Source organism: Protopterus annectens, chromosome 17.part0 (genome assembly GCF_019279795.1).
Source record: "Protopterus annectens isolate FY-2018-M chromosome 17.part0, PAN1.0, whole genome shotgun sequence".
Classification (NCBI taxonomy): Eukaryota; Metazoa; Chordata; order Ceratodontiformes; family Protopteridae; genus Protopterus; species Protopterus annectens.
Genome location: NC_056751.1, coordinates 67,877,260 through 67,894,612, shown reverse-complemented (window position 1 = coordinate 67,894,612; position 17,353 = coordinate 67,877,260). Strand labels below are relative to the sequence as shown.

General features: G+C 39.7%; 1 protein-coding gene across 1 annotated transcript in view; it reads right to left on the bottom strand.

The window, feature by feature from the left end:
- DNAH6 (dynein axonemal heavy chain 6) overlaps window positions 1-17,353 on the bottom strand; it is a 5,071,261-nt gene that overhangs the window by 2,243,771 nt on the left and 2,810,137 nt on the right. The gene's annotated exons all lie outside the window — the stretch shown is intronic.

Genomic DNA, 17,353 nt, shown 5'->3' with positions numbered 1-17,353 from the left:
CATTCCCTGCCCTTTCTCCTTGACTGACAAGAGAAGTTCTCCTTTGCCCACTGACAGGACCCCAAATAGCCACAAATGAAAATGCAAACCCCTGGTAAATGGTGGTTGTATGGACAACATCAGAGAGATCCAAACATAAAGATAAGTCATCAGAGAAACCAACTTTGATCACAGCTGAGTCACCCACCTGCAGCTGTGGCAAACTACCAGTCTGTTGTGAAAGCAAAGGCTGCTAAGTTATCTTCTTTTTCTGGCTGGAAGCAGGTCCAACCAAGCAGTGGGCAGTTTTGTTCTATGGTCAAGCTGAAAATGGAGCTTGTTTCCTGGGAAAGCTTAGCGGCAATAGTCAGTAAAACAGGAAAGTAGCAACAAATTAACTTTCCCCACACAGTGAAAAGCCCTTTAAGCACTTTCCTCATCCCCAAAAAGTAAAACTAACATAATTTAGCCACTGAAAAAGTATTTTAAATGACTTTTGACAACTTTTTAACCAACAATAAAAAGTGTGCTCCAGTTTAAAAGTACATAAAAATCATGACACTGTCAAGGAAAATACCTTTCCCTAGCTTAAAAGTAGTTTATATTCACAAAAAGTTAGTTCAAACAACATCAAACATAATGTGAAAAGTTTTTGCCATAAAGGGTACTTACCTGCCAAGCAATGAAACAGCATTAGTCGACTGCCGATCTGTAAAAGCCCATACACGAATGCTATTATTTGTGGTGGGAAAGCTCTGGGGGAAGTGGCACCCAGACCTGTTTTTTTAGTCAACTCAGCTTGAGTTGATTAATGGTTTGGGTATGTGGAAGGTGCTTTGAAGCTTTAGAAGCTGGTAAGCTGTTATATCCTGTGCAAGATATAATCCATATAGCTTAGGCTAAATCAAGAGCATCTCTGGTAATCTTATCAGTCTTCCAAGCCTTTCTACATGGTGTCTTGAAGCAGAATTTATTCATTGGTTTCTTGTGAATATAAGCCATAATAGTGGTTGGTTTAACAATTATCAAGGGCTATAATTTGAACATATCTTCTAGTTAGCAACTTTAGAAATGTACATAAGCCTAGTAAAAACAGCCAATCACATCAACCAAAAAGTCATGCAAACATGCAAAAAGGTTTAAAAGATTTTATCCATGCTTAGTTCTTTGCAAAAATGTAAAAACACACTTGTAACTGAATCGCTGGCACAAAATGATACTCCAAAAACATAAGCATAAATGCAAAATGGTGTATTAATGGAGGGAAAGCTTTGTAAAGGCCAGCTTCTGTGAAAAAGGTATCCAATTGGTCATAATGCTAATTAGGATGTAGCAGTTTATTTTATTTATTTATTATTTATTTTATTTAAATTTGTTGACTGGGAGTGTCCGACTGGACGTAGGTCCATTTTCAGCGGAGGCATGGGGAGAAAAGCTCCACAGTTAAAATAAACAGACAGTAGTTACATTGGATTACATAGCGATTAATAATTTCTCATAGCAATTACTTACAACATATTTACAGATGAAGAACATAGTACATCAGTAGACAACTAGAATCTTTATCTGTGAAGTACATAACAGACATTAACAAATGTTACAATGAGAAGTTCCTGCTGTATAATAAGTACTAGGCTTATGAGCATCTGAGCTTGCTATAATCAAGGTAGTTAGTGGAGTGGAAAGAAAGGTAGTGGTTGGATGGGGTGGATGATATTAGAGTGGGAGTTGCAAGGGCATAGCCAGCATGTTTTTAGGTGCGCTTTTAGTAAAGTTTTGAAGTGGGTGCATGATGGTACGGAGGTAATTGTGGGTGGGAGTGAGTTCCATAATTTGGCTATGGCGCAAGAGAATAGTGCTTCACCAGCAGAGTTATTGGCATTAGTGATCTGCAAGTGATTTTTGTTGCTGGATCTTAGTGGTCTGGTGGTGCGATAGGGTTGGAGTAGATTCTGGAGGGATGGGACATTTAGTGGATGTTTTACTAGTTTGTGGGCTAGTGAGAGTTGATACCACTGAAGGAGGTGAGGGAGTTCAAGCCAGCCCAGTTCAGCAAGTGACAGACAGTGGTGACTACGGTAGGATGCCCCTATGGCGAATTTGGCAATTTTGTTGTAGCAGGTCTCTAGCTTGTTTAGATCGCATTGCCTTAGTTTGGTATATATTGGAGAGGCATAAAGTAGGGTGGAGATACGGTGGGAATTTGCTATTGAAATCTTTGCTGCTTTGGTGAGAAATTGCTTATTTCTGTATAATGCTCCTAGTTTTTTGTGGACTTTTTTATGGTCATGGATATGTGAATGTCAAATTTTAGTTTATTGTCTATTTCCACTCCTAGCAATTTGGTGTGTTCAGTTGGGTATATAGTGGTGTTGTCTTTTGCTGTGATGTTAAAGTGAGAGTTGTTTTGAGTATGTTTGGTGGGTTGGAAGATGAGTAGTTTAGTTTTGTTTGGGTTGAGTATTAATTGGGCATCGGATAACCATGTTTCAACAGAGGAAAAGGCTTCCTGTGTGACTTTTTGCAGTTTTGGTAGGGAATGGGCTGAGCAGATGATGGTTGAGTCATCTGTGTATTGTATGAGTGTGCCATGTTTGGTGGCAGAGGCTAGATTATTGGTGTAAACAGAGAAGAGTAGGGGTCCAAGGATGGATCCTTGGGGAACCCCTATGGAGACAGGTAGTTGGGGAGATATGTCATTCTGCCATACAACGGATTGTTGGTGGTTAGACAGGTAACTCTGAAACCAGTTGGTGGCTGATTGTGAGAAGGACAGGTTATTGAGGACAGAGATAAGTTGTTTGTGTGGGACCATATCAAATGCTTTAGATAGGTCTAGGAAAGTAGCAGAGGAGAGATAGCCATTGTTTTTATGCTGAAGGATAGTGTTAGTAAAGGAGAGTAAGGCAGTGGTGGTGCTATGGTTTGGTCGGAAACCATGTTGATTACTGGAAAGGAGGTTGTTAGTAAGGAGGTAGTCTGAGACCTGAGAGTGTATGCATCTTTCTAGTATTTTGGAGAGTGGAGAGAGAATAGCTATGGGGCGGTAACTGGTTAGTTCTGCTGAGGGTCCGCCTTTGTGGAGGGGAATTATATGTGATACTTTCCACAGTGTGGGAACGTAACTTTCTGACAGAGATCGGTTAATCAAGATGGATACTGGGTAGGCCAGAGCATAAGCTGTGATTTGTAGGTATTCACTTGGGAGGTTGTCTGCTGCTAATTTGGTGGGTTTAAGTTTAGTTAAGAGTTTTTTATGTTGGAGGTAGGTACAGGAGAAAAAGAGAAGGCAGTGGGGAGATTACTAGTTGAAGGTGTGGGTTGGAGGGGAGGGGCGGGTTGTGTTGTTTAGCTAGTGATAGTATGGTTTGGGTGAAGTGTGTGTTGAATGAGGTAGCAATATTTTCTGAGGAGTGAGGGATGTTAGGAGGAGGGTACTGACTTTACCTGGGTGGAGGATGGAGTTTATGGAGGACCAGAATTATTTGGGGCTGTGTTGTGAGGAGTCTAGGGCAGACTGGTAGTATTGGAATTTGTCCTGTTTTATTAGCTTTTTGACTCTATTGCGTAGTTCTAGGAATTTCTGTCTAGTTGAGGGGGTTTTGGTTTTCCGCCAGTGCTCCCAGGCTTTATCCCTGTTTTTCATTTCTGACTTAGTGGTTTTCTGTAGCCATGGGGAGGGTTGTGCTTTGGTTCTGGAAAATCTTATGGGGGCATGGTAATTAAGGAAGTTCAGGAAGGTAGTATTAAAAAATTCAACTGCGTCATCTAGAATGAGGTACTTTAGAGGATGCCAGTTACATTCTTTGAAGGATGAGATGAATGTGAGTGGGTTAAAGTTTAGTTTTTTACATATTTGACAGTAGATGACAGGTTTAGCTTGGTATAGGTATTTTTTGAGTAGGAATGTTGGGGAGTGATCACTGAGGCTATCTGATAAGCAGCCTGTTATATATGACTGGGGGTTCTTACTGACTAGTATCCAATCCAGGGTAGTGTGCTTGCTGGAGTTTTTATTTATCCTGGTTGGCGACTGGACTAGTTGGGTGAAGCCATGAAGGTGTACCTGATGGGTTGGATTGTTACCAGAACAGGATTGCCAGTCAATATTGAAATCACCTAAAATGATAGTTTCTTGGGGGAGATGGTGGGTAGACCAGCTGAGGAGGTTTTCTAGTGGAGGGATGTTTTGGCCAGGTGGGAAGTAGCATCCAATTATGTTGATGGTTTTGTTTTGGTTTATTTTGAGGTTGGTATATATTATTTCTTCATTGCCTATTTGTGGAGCTGATGATTTTAAGATCTGGATGTTTAGATGCTGTTTAAATATTATAGCTACACCACTTCCTTTTTTGTTTAGCCGGTCTAGTCTTAGTATGCCATAACCTGTAGGGAGTATTTGCTCACTGGTAATGTCAGGTTTTAGCCAGGTTTCTGTCAGGATGACTATATCTGGGGAGTACAAGTCTATGGTGGCATGGAGTTCATGGACTTTGTTGGATATACTTCTAATATTTAGGCTTAGTAGAAGGAAGTCACTTGGCTTTCTATTGGCTGTAATATGGGAGAAGTTGTGGTTTCTAGTCTGATTATGAGGATTGGGGTTGGAGATGGTAAGGCCAGGGTTGGGGTGGATGTCTCCACTTAGGGCTAGTTTTGATATGCATGAGATTATTAGTTTTCTCAGTTTTTGAATGTGTTTGTTTATAAGGGAAACTTTATGATTGTGCTCTGTGGATAATAGGTATGGTTGGAGGGTTACTATGTTAAGTTGTAGGGATGCTTTATGTTTGAGTAATATAGTTGGTAGAATATGTGGGGGGTGCATAGGGATGGTTCTTGAGCTGGTGGGAGGAGTTGAGTGTGGGTGAGACATGAGTGGTGGTGTGAGTAGTAGTACAGTGGTAGTGGTTGAGTGGGGGAATGATGGAGCTTTGACAGGATGTAAGATATGCAAGGAGAGTGCATGCAGTGAGCATAGGTAAGGTATGCTTGTACATGTTAGTTGAGGAGGTGTGATAGTAGTGGGAAGATGGAGAAGGTAGTGTTGGGTTAGCGCTGTGGTTGGCTATTGGAAAGATGGGAGGGGTTTGAGTGCAATAAAGGTTGGACCACTGGGGGCGGGAGGGAATAGGGGGCAGGGTGAGGAGCGAAGCGGGAAGAGACCCTGCTAGTTGCTCGTATGAGGGGGCTGGAAACAATCAGTTAACAGAGTTAACTGATAAATGAAGATATGATAGTGACAAGAGTGGTTGTAGTTTTAAAAATGGTGCCTGCCACAAGTAATATTTATTAACTTTGGGATTGTCTTAAGGTAATAAACAGGGAAGGGGGAGGGAAGAACAAGGGTGTGAGCAGGCAGTTCTTTGTACTGCTGCTAATGAGCCAAAGCAAAGACAAGTATGTGTTAAGAAACAATCACAATTGACCAAGGACTGCTCTGAAACTGTAAGTTATTTCTTAATTTCTCAGGTGGAAAAACAGGATAACCTTGTATCAGTAGGCTACTGTGGTCACAGTTTAAATTAACAAACACACAGTATTGATCAGTTATGGATACTATTTGCTAACAGAAGGGAATAAGAGAAAGTGGAAGATGTGTGTGTGTGTGTGTGTGTGTGTGTGTGTGTGTGTGTGTGTGTGTGTGTGTGTGTGTGTGTGTGTGTGTGTGTGGTGGGGGGGGGCTGCTTACAAGCCAAAGCAGAGTACTCTCCAGGGGAAAATGAATATTGGCTCAAACAGGTAGACACATACTCAAAGTTAACTGTAGCTGTTTGCAGACAGTTCAGACCCGGACTGCACTTTTCTTACAAGAATGATAAAGGTGGTACCGCAGTTGAATACTTAAGAGTGGTGTTAGGTTCAAAGTTAACTGTAGCTGTTTGCAGACAGTTCAGACCCGGACTACACTTTTCTTACAAGAATGATAAAGGTGGTACCGCAGTTGAATACTTAAGAGTGGTGTTAGGTTCAAAGTTAACTGTAGCTGTTTGCAGACAGTTCAGACCCGGACTGCGCTTTTCTTACAAGAATGATAAAGGTGGTACCGCAGTTGAATACTTAAGAGTGGTGTTAGGTTGGAGAGACACTGAGCTCCTCATGGGGCCTGTAGCAGAGTGGATTGTAGTTAAAAAAAAAAAAAAAAGTCTCAGTTAATCCTACCATACTTCTATCTTCAATTAGACCAACTACAGAAGACCTAGGAAATTCACAAGTGGACTCCTCCGACCATCTGTTCAAATATATATAGGTGAACAGTTTAGCAGTAAGCTGTATAAGATTCTGGATCTGAAAAGGTCATTTATTCTGATGAAAACATGCTTCCATTAAATAAAATAATTTCAAGATAAAGAATTTTCATCTTATTCTTCTGAAAAATGGATTTAGCATATAAGGATTTTAAAGATATTGTTCCTACAACTTTTAATCCAAGTAGACTTCAGACAATTTTCCTTCAAGTGAAGAACACATGCAAGAGATACAAAGAGAATGAGAGCAGAAACTAGAACTTTTTTTAGGAATGTAAGGAATAAACTGAATTTAAGAACTACCTACATAATGTCTTGCTACAATTATGGGAGAACAGATTATATTAACCAAGGAAATAATTCTATGAAGCTGGTGTTCTGGTTTATAACTAGTGTTCTAGTGTATAACTAGCAATTATACAAAGGTGGAAATTGAAGATTAAGCTGGCTGTAAATCAAGTGCTGAATATTGTAAATGAAATAAAAGACTAACATATGGGATCATCAAAAGATGGATTAAAACATTTTCTTACAAATTAATGGTGCATTTGGGAACAATATAAACAAACAATGCTCAAATAATAACTAAAGTTAAGCAGCCTGGTAGGCAATGAAATATGAATCTGTATGTCATAATGCACAAGAGTAAAGAACAGAATTACATAGAAATTGTATGTGTAATGCATGCATACAACAATGGAAAGTGTTGGTGTAATTTTTCTTTTTTCATTGTTGTTAATGTACATAAAGATCATAGCTTTTGTAGGCAGTAGACTAGCACAAGCCTAGCCATGTTAATTCCAAGTATCCCCATTTGTTCTTTTTTGGGTAGTTCTCAAAACAAATTTGTGAGCAGAGCAGGTCTGTGATCAACACCGGCTACCCCTGTCCATAAGGGACATGGGTGCCACCCCAGGGACGAATTTCTCCCATCCAGTTATCTAGGTTGCATTTGACTAGGCTCAGTGAGGACCTCTGTTTTATGTGAATAGGGAGTCTGTTCTAGAGAAGCAGCAGTCTCTGGGAGAGATATCTTTCTCTCCAGCATGATCTGTTAATGTCACAAACTAGGGTGAGATCCCTAAAGTGAGTTACTCTTGAGTCATTTGACTTGCAGATGTGCAGCATTTCCATTAGGGCAGGGTTGGAGACTGCCCTGTAGCCAAGGCACAACTCACCTCTCAGCGGCCTATGAGATACAGAGTAAAGTGACAGGGCTTTCACCCTGTCCACATAGCTCATAGTTTGGAGTCCCTGTATTTTCTTAGTGAGAAATCTCTGAGGTCTCTCCAGCTGCTGCAGGTGTCTGGTGAGGTACATGCAAAAGGGTGCATTATACTCTATTAGAGGTCTGATAAGGGTTGAGTACAGTGGAGTTACAACATCCCTTTAAGTGGATGTTATGCCCTTTCTTATGAGGTGTGCTACGTAGAAGGCTTTGCTTACCACTGTGGAAACTTGCTGGTCAAAGTTCAGATTACTATCAACCTGTGTTCCAAAGTCTTACACTACAGGGATGGAGCTCGTGGGGGGGGGGGGGTTGCTGTCAATATTGTAATTTCTAGAGAATTCCTTTTTGCCAAAGCGAATAACAATGCATTTTTTTGCATTTAGTTTTAGACCATGGCTTTGGAACCAATCATTTGTTTGTATTAACCCTTCTTGTAATATGTTGACATCATTGGGGAACTCAATAATTGCTCCCAGTTTGCAATCATCAGCAAACCTGTTGAGCCAAAGGCTGTCTTCTTTGACCTGGACTTCTGAGAAATAGATGTCAAACAGTGAGGGGCCCAGCACAGACTTCTGTGGTACTACACTGGTGATGGGTCTACTGGTGAAGGTGGAGTCACCAATTTTTACAGAGTGTGTTCTGTGGTGAGCCAATTGACTACCCATCTAGTAAGGTACTAGTAAATGCCTATCTGAGAAAGATGCCAGAGTGGAGAATTCTGTCAAAAGCCTTGGCAAGGTAAAGATAGGCTGTGTGCACTGCCTTAAATTATGCCATGGCTTTGGTGATACCCTCAAAAAAGTCTGCCAGGTTTAATAAGCATGATTTACCTTTAATGAAGCCAAACTGGGATGGTTCCAGATTTTGGAGGTCGACTATATCCTTGTTGATAAGGCCATGATAATGTTTTCCATGGCCTTCCAGATGAGGTTGGTTAGACTTATGGGTCTGTAGTTCCCAGGGTCAGTGATGGCCCCCTTTTGTGCAGGGTTTGATTGTTGCTCTTCTCCATTCCACAGGAACATAGCCAGTTCTCAAGCTATGATTAAAGAGAACTCAAAGTGGGTCCACTAGGTCTTGTTTTAGATAGCTTCGTAAACAAACTGGGATAATATCTGGTCCCATTGAGGCTGTGTTTTTAGCCTTGGTGAGCACAGAGATGGTCTGTCCTCTAGAGATACTAGGCAGAGGGCTGGTGTAGGTATGCTTTGGGATATCTTAGGTGGGGGTAGGGGGTGAAGTTTGCACTGAATCCTGTCAGCTAGCAGGTTGGCAATATCTCCTGGTGTAGTATGACTGATCCCATCTACAACCAGTTTGGCACATAGCTTTAAGACTTCAGACGTAGTTAAAGAATGCCTTATGATTATCCTTGGCTAAGGATGCAATTTTAGTTTCATAATTTGCTTTAGAAGACTTTACAAGATTTTTGATTTTCTTGTTTAGGCTTAGGAGGGAATTCTTCTTTTGCAGAGTAATATCCCTCTTTCTTTTGGACAACAATTTCTTCTTTTTTGTATAATCTGTGTATACTTGAAGTACGCCACAGTGGCTTGTTTTTATGGGAAGACCTAGTTTTGATCTGGTCAGGTACAGCACAGTTTATGCAGTTGCTAAAGTGTCTGTTCAGGGCATTTGCGTATGCTTCATCAAAGTGATCATTGATGTCAATATTTGCGGGTGGTATGAAGCTTTTAATACCACCGCTTAGTAGGCTGTAGGAAGCTTTGGTGAAGTTTTGTCAGTTCCAGTAGTTACTTCAAATGAGACTGATTTGTGGTCAGACCTAACTAGGGAGGGCATCATGCAAGGGGAAGTACAATGACCCCCCATGTTGGTGAGTGCAATGTCCAGAAAATTAGAGCCCCTAGCGGGGGTGAAGACTATATTTTCCAGAACATTTGTGTTAATAAAGTCCGGGAACCTCTGGCCGAGTGTATTTTTTGCTAGTGTATGTCCCCCAGTCTATGGAAGGATAGCTGAAATCTCCCATTACTAAGCTGTTGGGTTGTATGGTGAGGAATTCCAGTAAATCGAGGTAGGCAATGTGATTACCCTTGTTCATGGTGGGGTACCTATAGCTAGCAATGACGTGGTATGGTACTTTCCCAGTAGTTAATTGGGCATGGAGTAGTTCAGGAGAGTCATGATGTTTGACCAGTCTTGAAGTGTATTTGGTTTTAATGAAGATGGATACACCTCCACCTTTGGTTCCTTCAAGCTCATTTTAAGGTCAGAATGTGTGGAAGGCATTGTAACCTTGCATGGCCAGGGTGCTCTTAGCAGCCCTGAACCACGTTTCAGTAACTGCACAGACATTAGCATCCACCAAGATGAGGAGTGCTTCCAGGGAGTGCAGTTTCATGTTTAAACTCCTAGCATTAAACAGCACAACCCTGAGTTTGTCTTGATTAGATTTTGTTATTTTTGAAAATTTGTTGTTTTGACATTGTCTAAAAAAGGCACTATGGGGGAGTCAAGGGCCTTTACCAGTAAATGAAAGCCTAGGGGGACAGGTGTAGACCATCTCTATTAAAGCAGCGAGGTCTGTCTACCATATCCTTTCAGGGTGACAGATACAGGATCCACTTGGACTGACACCAGAAGCTGAGCCAATTGTTGATGTCAATCATTTTTCTTTATATTGTGGCATCATCCTAGGTGAGGGCAGGATACTGCTTAGGGATAGGAACATACCTGTCTTGGACACATAATCAGAGAGTCCCATCATGTCTCTCTTCATATAGTCCAGACAGGTACATCTCAAGTCATTCACTACAACATGGACTATGTCAGAGTCATAATGGTACTTGTTGTTGAGTGATTTGACTGCATGTGTGATTTTTGGATCCTGACACCTGATAGGCTGACTGTGACAGTCTCCTTATCCAGTCTGATGGACATGTATGTGTGTCTCACTATGGAGTCGTCTATGACCAAGACATTTCATGTGTTTTGCCTTAGGGGCTTATTTGTTGAGACACAGATGTGTGTGTTGATATGTGTAGTGGTTTCTTTATGCATAGTGGTGAGTGTGGGTGATGTGCGCTTGGGAGTCCTCTGTACTTTTGGTAGGTTTCTAGTGAGTACCTCCGAGTATGTTTTTGTTCACTGAGGAAGGCTTTGTAGCTGAAACCGGTCTGGAGTTTTATGTGAATAAATGAATTGATGTGTATTTTTAATACACTATTTTCCACACAGAGTTGTACTGGCTCCTTCATATTTTTTGTTTAATATGTTTTTGGGCCACTGCACTAGCCATACTAGCGGGTCCTTTGCAGTTTGATTCTATTTGGACTTAGTCAAAACCAGCAAAAATTAATCAGCAATTCAATTAAATACAGTTAAAAAAGTGCAGTGATGGCTTAAAATATACCTCTTTTTCAGTTTTCTTCCCATTTTTTCATTTTTTTTTTCAGTGGATGCATTGGATTTCAAAGTAGATGCACTCCAGACTTCTGGCTAAAGCTGCCAAATGTTGAGCAGCTAAGGTAAACTCAGCACAAACCCAAGCAAATGTGAGACTTATATACAGGCAAATTTAAAGTGTTTTAACACAACTACCAATGGGAAAGCCCCAAATGAAGGCTTTCTCCAGCAATCCTCAACTCAGATGGGTCCTGAGCTACACACTTCTGCCACATGGGTGCAGGGAGGCCCTCTTAATGTAAGGTGGCTGTTCTAAGAACCCAGTGATACCAGTCTAGATTCAGCAAGTCTGAATCTAGCCTATGTTATGTAAGGCAAGAAAACACAATTTCTAGATGACAGGGAGAAAGGGAGAGTCACTTAAAGGTCAAAGTGAGAGTGTTTAGTAGTATCCTAATAGATGATCAGCATTGGTACCAGCCTCTGCACAAACTGGCTGCTCTTCAAGCAGCTGTGAACAATGTGAGACTATGGAGAGTATTTCCTATAGAGGATTTTAAACTGGAGAGGTTTGCTTATAAGCAAGCACAAGGAACAGCATTTGCACAAAACTTAGAAATATTTTGGCAGACTCACTCAGAACAGCTTCTGGAGTATCACAGAAGGTTAGGAAATATAAGAATATTGTTAAAACAACCTAATGCAGTACAGTAACAAACAAATGGAGTTTCTTTTACAAGTGCAGGCTGAAAAACAGTGATAATTTCAAACAAATAAATGCAGCACAGAAGTGTTAAATATCACTGAATTAGTTGTTAAATGTGCAAAGAATATACACTTATATCAGCTTTGCAGGTCCAGATGATTTTACAAGCAATCCATATCTTTCAGTCACAGGTGTCCAAGACAGGCACAAGGCAACAGCCACAAAAAAAATATATGAGCAGGATGAAAGACTTCTATAAGGTTATACCCTCAGGCCAGTCAGATATAAACACAGTAAGCTATTGACCAGTAGTTCCCACCTTGGATGGGTTGAATTTAGCTTTCTTCTCCCACCAGAGTGCAAGATAACACATCCAAAGTGATACAAACTGGCTTTGAGCTCAAGTGCAATAACAAATGCTTTGCAACAGAAATAAGAATTCCTGCAATATCAGGAATCCTTGGAAATAAGTGCACTACCCCGGAGAAATGTTCACAACACACAAAAACTTTGCAAAACTTAGAAATATTTTGACAGACTCACTCAGAACAGCTTTTGCAGTATCAGAGGAGGGTAGGAAATATCAAAATATTGTTAAAACAACATAACAACAGTATAGTAACAAACAGATGGAGTTTCTTTAACAAGTTCAGGCTGAAAAACAGTGATAAATTCAACAAAATAAACAAATTCAGCACAGGAGTGTTAAATATCACTGAAACAGTTAGAACAACTGCAACAAAATATACTTCTATCAGCTTTGTAGGTCCAGATGATTAAACAATCAAAATCTTGCAGTCACAGATGACCAAATCAGGCACAAGGAAGCTCTGATTAATGAACATAATCTTACAAAAATTTTTTTTTATATGAGCAGGATGAAAGGTTTTTATAAGATTAAACCCACAGGCCAATCAGATAAAAACACATTAAGCTATTAACCGGTAATTCCCACCTTGGCTGGGTTGAATTTGGCTCTGTGTTCCTACCAGGATGTGAAAGAACCATTCCAAATTAAAACAAACTGGCTTTCAGCTCAAGTGCAATAACAAATGCTTTACAACAGAAATAAGAATTCCTGCAATATCATGAATCCTTAGAAATAAGTGCACTACACCTGAGAAATGGTCACAACTCTCAAAAGGTTTGCAAAACCTAGAAATATTTTGACAGTCTCACTCAGAACAGATTTTGCAGTATCAGAACAGGGTATGGAATATCAAAATATTGTTAAAACAACCTAAGAGCAGTACAGTAACAAACGAATGGAGAACAAGTTCAGGCTGAAAAACAGTGATAAATTCAACAAAAATGAGCAAATAAGTTTGTTTAAAATATTATACAATAGGGGATGCATACATCTTCACTCTAATGTTCAGACAGAAAAAAAAGCAAACAGACAGCATTTGTTCACTTGCTAAATGTGGCTTTGCTGTTTAGTAAGAGTAAAATTTAAAAAAATGAAATACATAAAAGTAACAAATAATTTGTGTGGTGTGTGTGTGTGTGTGTGTGTGTGTGTGTGTGTGTGTGTGTGTGTGTGTGTGTGTGTGTGTGTGTGTGTGTGTGTGTGTGTGTGTGTGTGTGTGTGTGTGTGTGTGTGTGTGAAAGAGTGTGTGTGTGTGAGAGAGAGTGTGTGTGTGTGTGTGTGTGTGTGTGTGTGTGTGTGTGTGTGTGTGTGTGTGTGTGTGTGTGTGTGTCTGTGCCTATGACAGAAAGAGAAACATGGAGCATTAGCAAGAGACAGAAACAGCACATATCAGCTTCTTTTGATGGCAATAAGTAGTCCATCAGCACACATTGCCTGAAAATAAGAACTACAATATGCTAATGTTCTGCATTACTGACTAACTTCAATGTTCAGTGATTTTCTGCAAAATCAGGGACAGTTGAGAGGTATCGGGGGGGGGGATGCCTAGCATTCTATGATTTGCTTTTTATTCATTTGATTACAATGAGACATCTGAGGTACATTCCTTAAAGAAAGTAGCTGTAACTGCTAGATATCTAGATATGTGTTTGTGTGTGTGTGTGTGTGTGTGTGTGTGTGTGTGTGTGTGTGTGTGCACGCGTGCGCACGTGTGTGTGTGTGTGTGTGTGTGTGTGTGTGTGTGTGTGTGTGTGTGTGTGTGTGTGTGTGTGTGTGTGTGTGTGTGTGTGTGTGTGTGTGTGTGTGTGTGTGTGTGTGTGTGTGTGTGTGTGTGTGTGTTTCTACGTATATGTGTGTATGCCTGTTTGTGTTTTTTATAGCTTCATAAGTAAGTACAAGACTAGCTTTCCTTGTAAGCCATTTTAAGCCTAGCCAATTTCCCTTTTTGTTCTTGAATTAACCTACCCTATTTAGTTAGAGATTGGCCTTACCCATACCATGGTCAGTAATTATATATCACCCCTAATGAGAATAACTGGATTCATACCACAGAGGACTTTAATGGACCCATGCATGGGATAAAGCATTCAGGAGTTGCCTCTGTCCATTAGAAGTACAGGGGGCAGTCCTGGGTAAATTTTCTGTTTCCCATCCATAGATCCAAGTTGCACTTGAATATGGACAGGGATGAACTTTGTTTTATGTGAATAGGAAGTCTGTTCCAAAGCGGCGTTACCATCTGTGAGATATGCCTATCCCTCCAAACTGTTCTGCTGATGAAGATGCAGAAGAGGTCTAGAACCCTACACTGTAAATTTCTGATAACATCTGACTTGCTGATCAGCAGTAAATCCACTAGTACTGTGTCAGAGGATCCCTTGTATGCAAACACAAGTCATCTCTTAGCAGTCTGTAGGATACTGAAGGGCTTTGAGTTAGTCCATGTAGGATATATAATTTAGGACTTTTATTCTTTTAATAAGATGTCTCTGTCGGTGTTCCAGTTGCTGCATGTGTCTGGACAGATACATGCTAAAGGGAACACTATATTAAATGATTACCCTAATGAGGGCTGAGTAAAGGGGGGCAGTGAAATTCCTTGATCTAGGCACAATACCATTGTTTAGAAGCTGTGCAATATAGAAGGGCTTTCTTACAACAATGGGCACATGTTGGTCAAAAGTTAGGTCACTGTCCATGTAAGTTTCCAAATCCCAAACAACTGGGTCACCTCTTGGGGGTGTACTGTTAATGTAGCAGTGCCCTGGAATAGAAGACTTCCCAAATGATACAATAATACATTTTTGGAATTTAGTTTCAGTCTATGATTTTTGCATCAGTTATTTATCTGGGACAAACCTTCCTGCAGGATGGTTAAGTTATTTGGGAATTCATTGAGTGCTCCTATCATGCATCTGCAGACTTAGTAAGCCAGAGCCCTTTGGTGTGGCTTTTACTTAAGAAAACAAGATGCCAAACAGGATATCTCCTAGCACAGTACCCTGGGGGACTCCACTAGTGACTGATCTCTTTATGGAGGTAACTTCCCTATTTCGATTTCCTGCATCCTATCTCTGGGCCAGATGGCAATCCAGTGGATGACAGAGTGGTTTATTCCCAATTTATTTAGCTTTTCAATTATGCCTGAGTGAGCAATTGTTTCAAAAGCTTTTGCCAGGTCAGGGTATACTGTCTGTTCCATTTTGCCTTCATCCATTGCTTTGGTGACCTTTTCAAAACAAATTCACAAGGTTGAATAAGCATGACATGCCCTTGACGACTACAAACTGAGATGGGTCCAGTGTTTGGAGGTTCCCAATGTCCTGATTGTGATTTGTTTCATGATAAGTCTTTCCATGGTATTGCATATGAGGCTGGTCAAGCTTATGGTTTTCAAATTGCCTGAGCCTGTAGAAGGTCCTCCCTTATGCAAGGGAATGACTGTAGCTGTTCTCTATTCACCTGGTATGAAACCTCTATGGAGGCTGGGATTGAACAGTGTTGTTAGGGGTATAGCTAAATTGTACTTTATTCTATTTAAGATGCAACAAGGATATTATCAGGACCCAGTGATGTATTATTTTTATCTTTTTATAGCACTTTTAGACCTTAGTCTTGTGTGATAGCTGGAGGTGAGAAAGTTTCAGGTGTATCCTGAGGGACAGATGAAAGGGAGAGAGGGGTAAAGTTATAGCTAAATTTGAAACACCAACACCATGAACACAGGAACTGCTGTTCAGCACAAATATAAGAAAACCACACAGCAAAAACCAGATAAGCAAATTTATTTCTCTAGCGCCTCAGCCACAATAAGCCTTCAAGGAGTAATACATAACATTTTCTAAAACCTTATATAGTCCCAGCTCCATCAATAAAACAATTATCAATTTAACGATTATCAATTAAACAATTAAAATATTTGTAGAAACAAATTTTAAAGTGACATCCAATTCATATAACACATTTCCAGCAACATTCTGCATTTAAACCCTTTGGAGTTAATGTATCGAATTTCAAAATAAACATTGTTTCTTTTTTTAAAAGCTTTAATCTACACATTTGTTCATCTAAATATTTCATATCTACCTGTTCTAAAATAGGGGTTCGGTTAAATCAGCAGATCCATATGAAGGGTACTAAGCCATGTGGCAAATGTATTGGATGTTCATATATTGTGAATTCTTTTTTATATATAAATAATATTAGATTTGAATCAAATGGAGTATTTAATTGTCGTACAGAGGGAGTTATTTATGCTATCAAATGTACTTGCAATATGTTTTATATTGGGTAAACAAAGAGAATGTTTAAAACACGCCTATTAGAACATTTGAGAGACATAAGGGTAAATAAAATGGAGAGCTTTTTGGCTCTTCATTTTAATAAATATCATGATGGAAGTACAGAAAACCTAAAAGCTACTATTTTAGAACAGGTAGATATGAAATATTTAGATGAACAAATGTGTAGATTAAAGCTTTTAAAAAAAGAAACAATGTTTATTTTGAAATTCGATACATTAACTCCAAAGGGTTTAAATGCAGAATGTTGCTGGAAATGTGTTATATGAATTGGATGTCACTTTAAAATTTGTTTCTACAAACATTTTAATTGTTTAATTGATAATTGTTAAATTGCTAATTGTTTTACTGATGGAGCTGGGACTATATAAGGTTTTAGATAATGTTATGTATTACTCCTTGAAGGCTTATTGTGGCCGAGGCACTAGAGAAATAAATTTGCTTATCTGGCTTTCGCTGTGTGGTTTTCTTATAGCTAAATTTATTGGCCAGTAAGTAGGTTCACTATATCTTCAGCCTTAGTGCAGGTAACATTATTCACAATCAGCTCAGTGCATTGCGTTGTTGTGCTTTTGAGATTATAAACATACTTAAAAAAGCAATTCCCAAACCAAACAAACCAATTCCACAGCAGGTAGAAACCAGAACGCTGGTTTCTACCTGCTGTGGAATTGGTTTGTTTGGTTTGAGTCTTGTTCCTATGGTATTTTTTGGTATACTTAAAAAAGCTTTGCAATTGTCTTTGGTTTGGGTAGCTATTTTAGCCTCAAACTTGGCTTTGGTGGACTTTATTAAGCTCCTGAGTTGTTTGTTTATTTCAGTGACAAGGGCTCTGACATTCTGGGAATTACTCCTCTCACTTTTGGTCAAACATCTTTTCTTTTTATTATAAATCTTGTTGATATTATTATTTCACCATGTTGGTTTGTTTCTGGGGTTTGCCCTGTACTTGTTCCTACAGGGTATAGCTGCATCTATGCAGCTGTTTACATTCTGGTATAGTGTGGACGTGTACATTTCTGCATATTCAGTGGAGTTAACTGGTTTTGGTGGGGATTTGAAGCTTTGAAGCTTGCCAGTGTATCATTTAGGAATGGTGTGTGTGCTCTATAGATATATATATAGATATATATATATATATATATA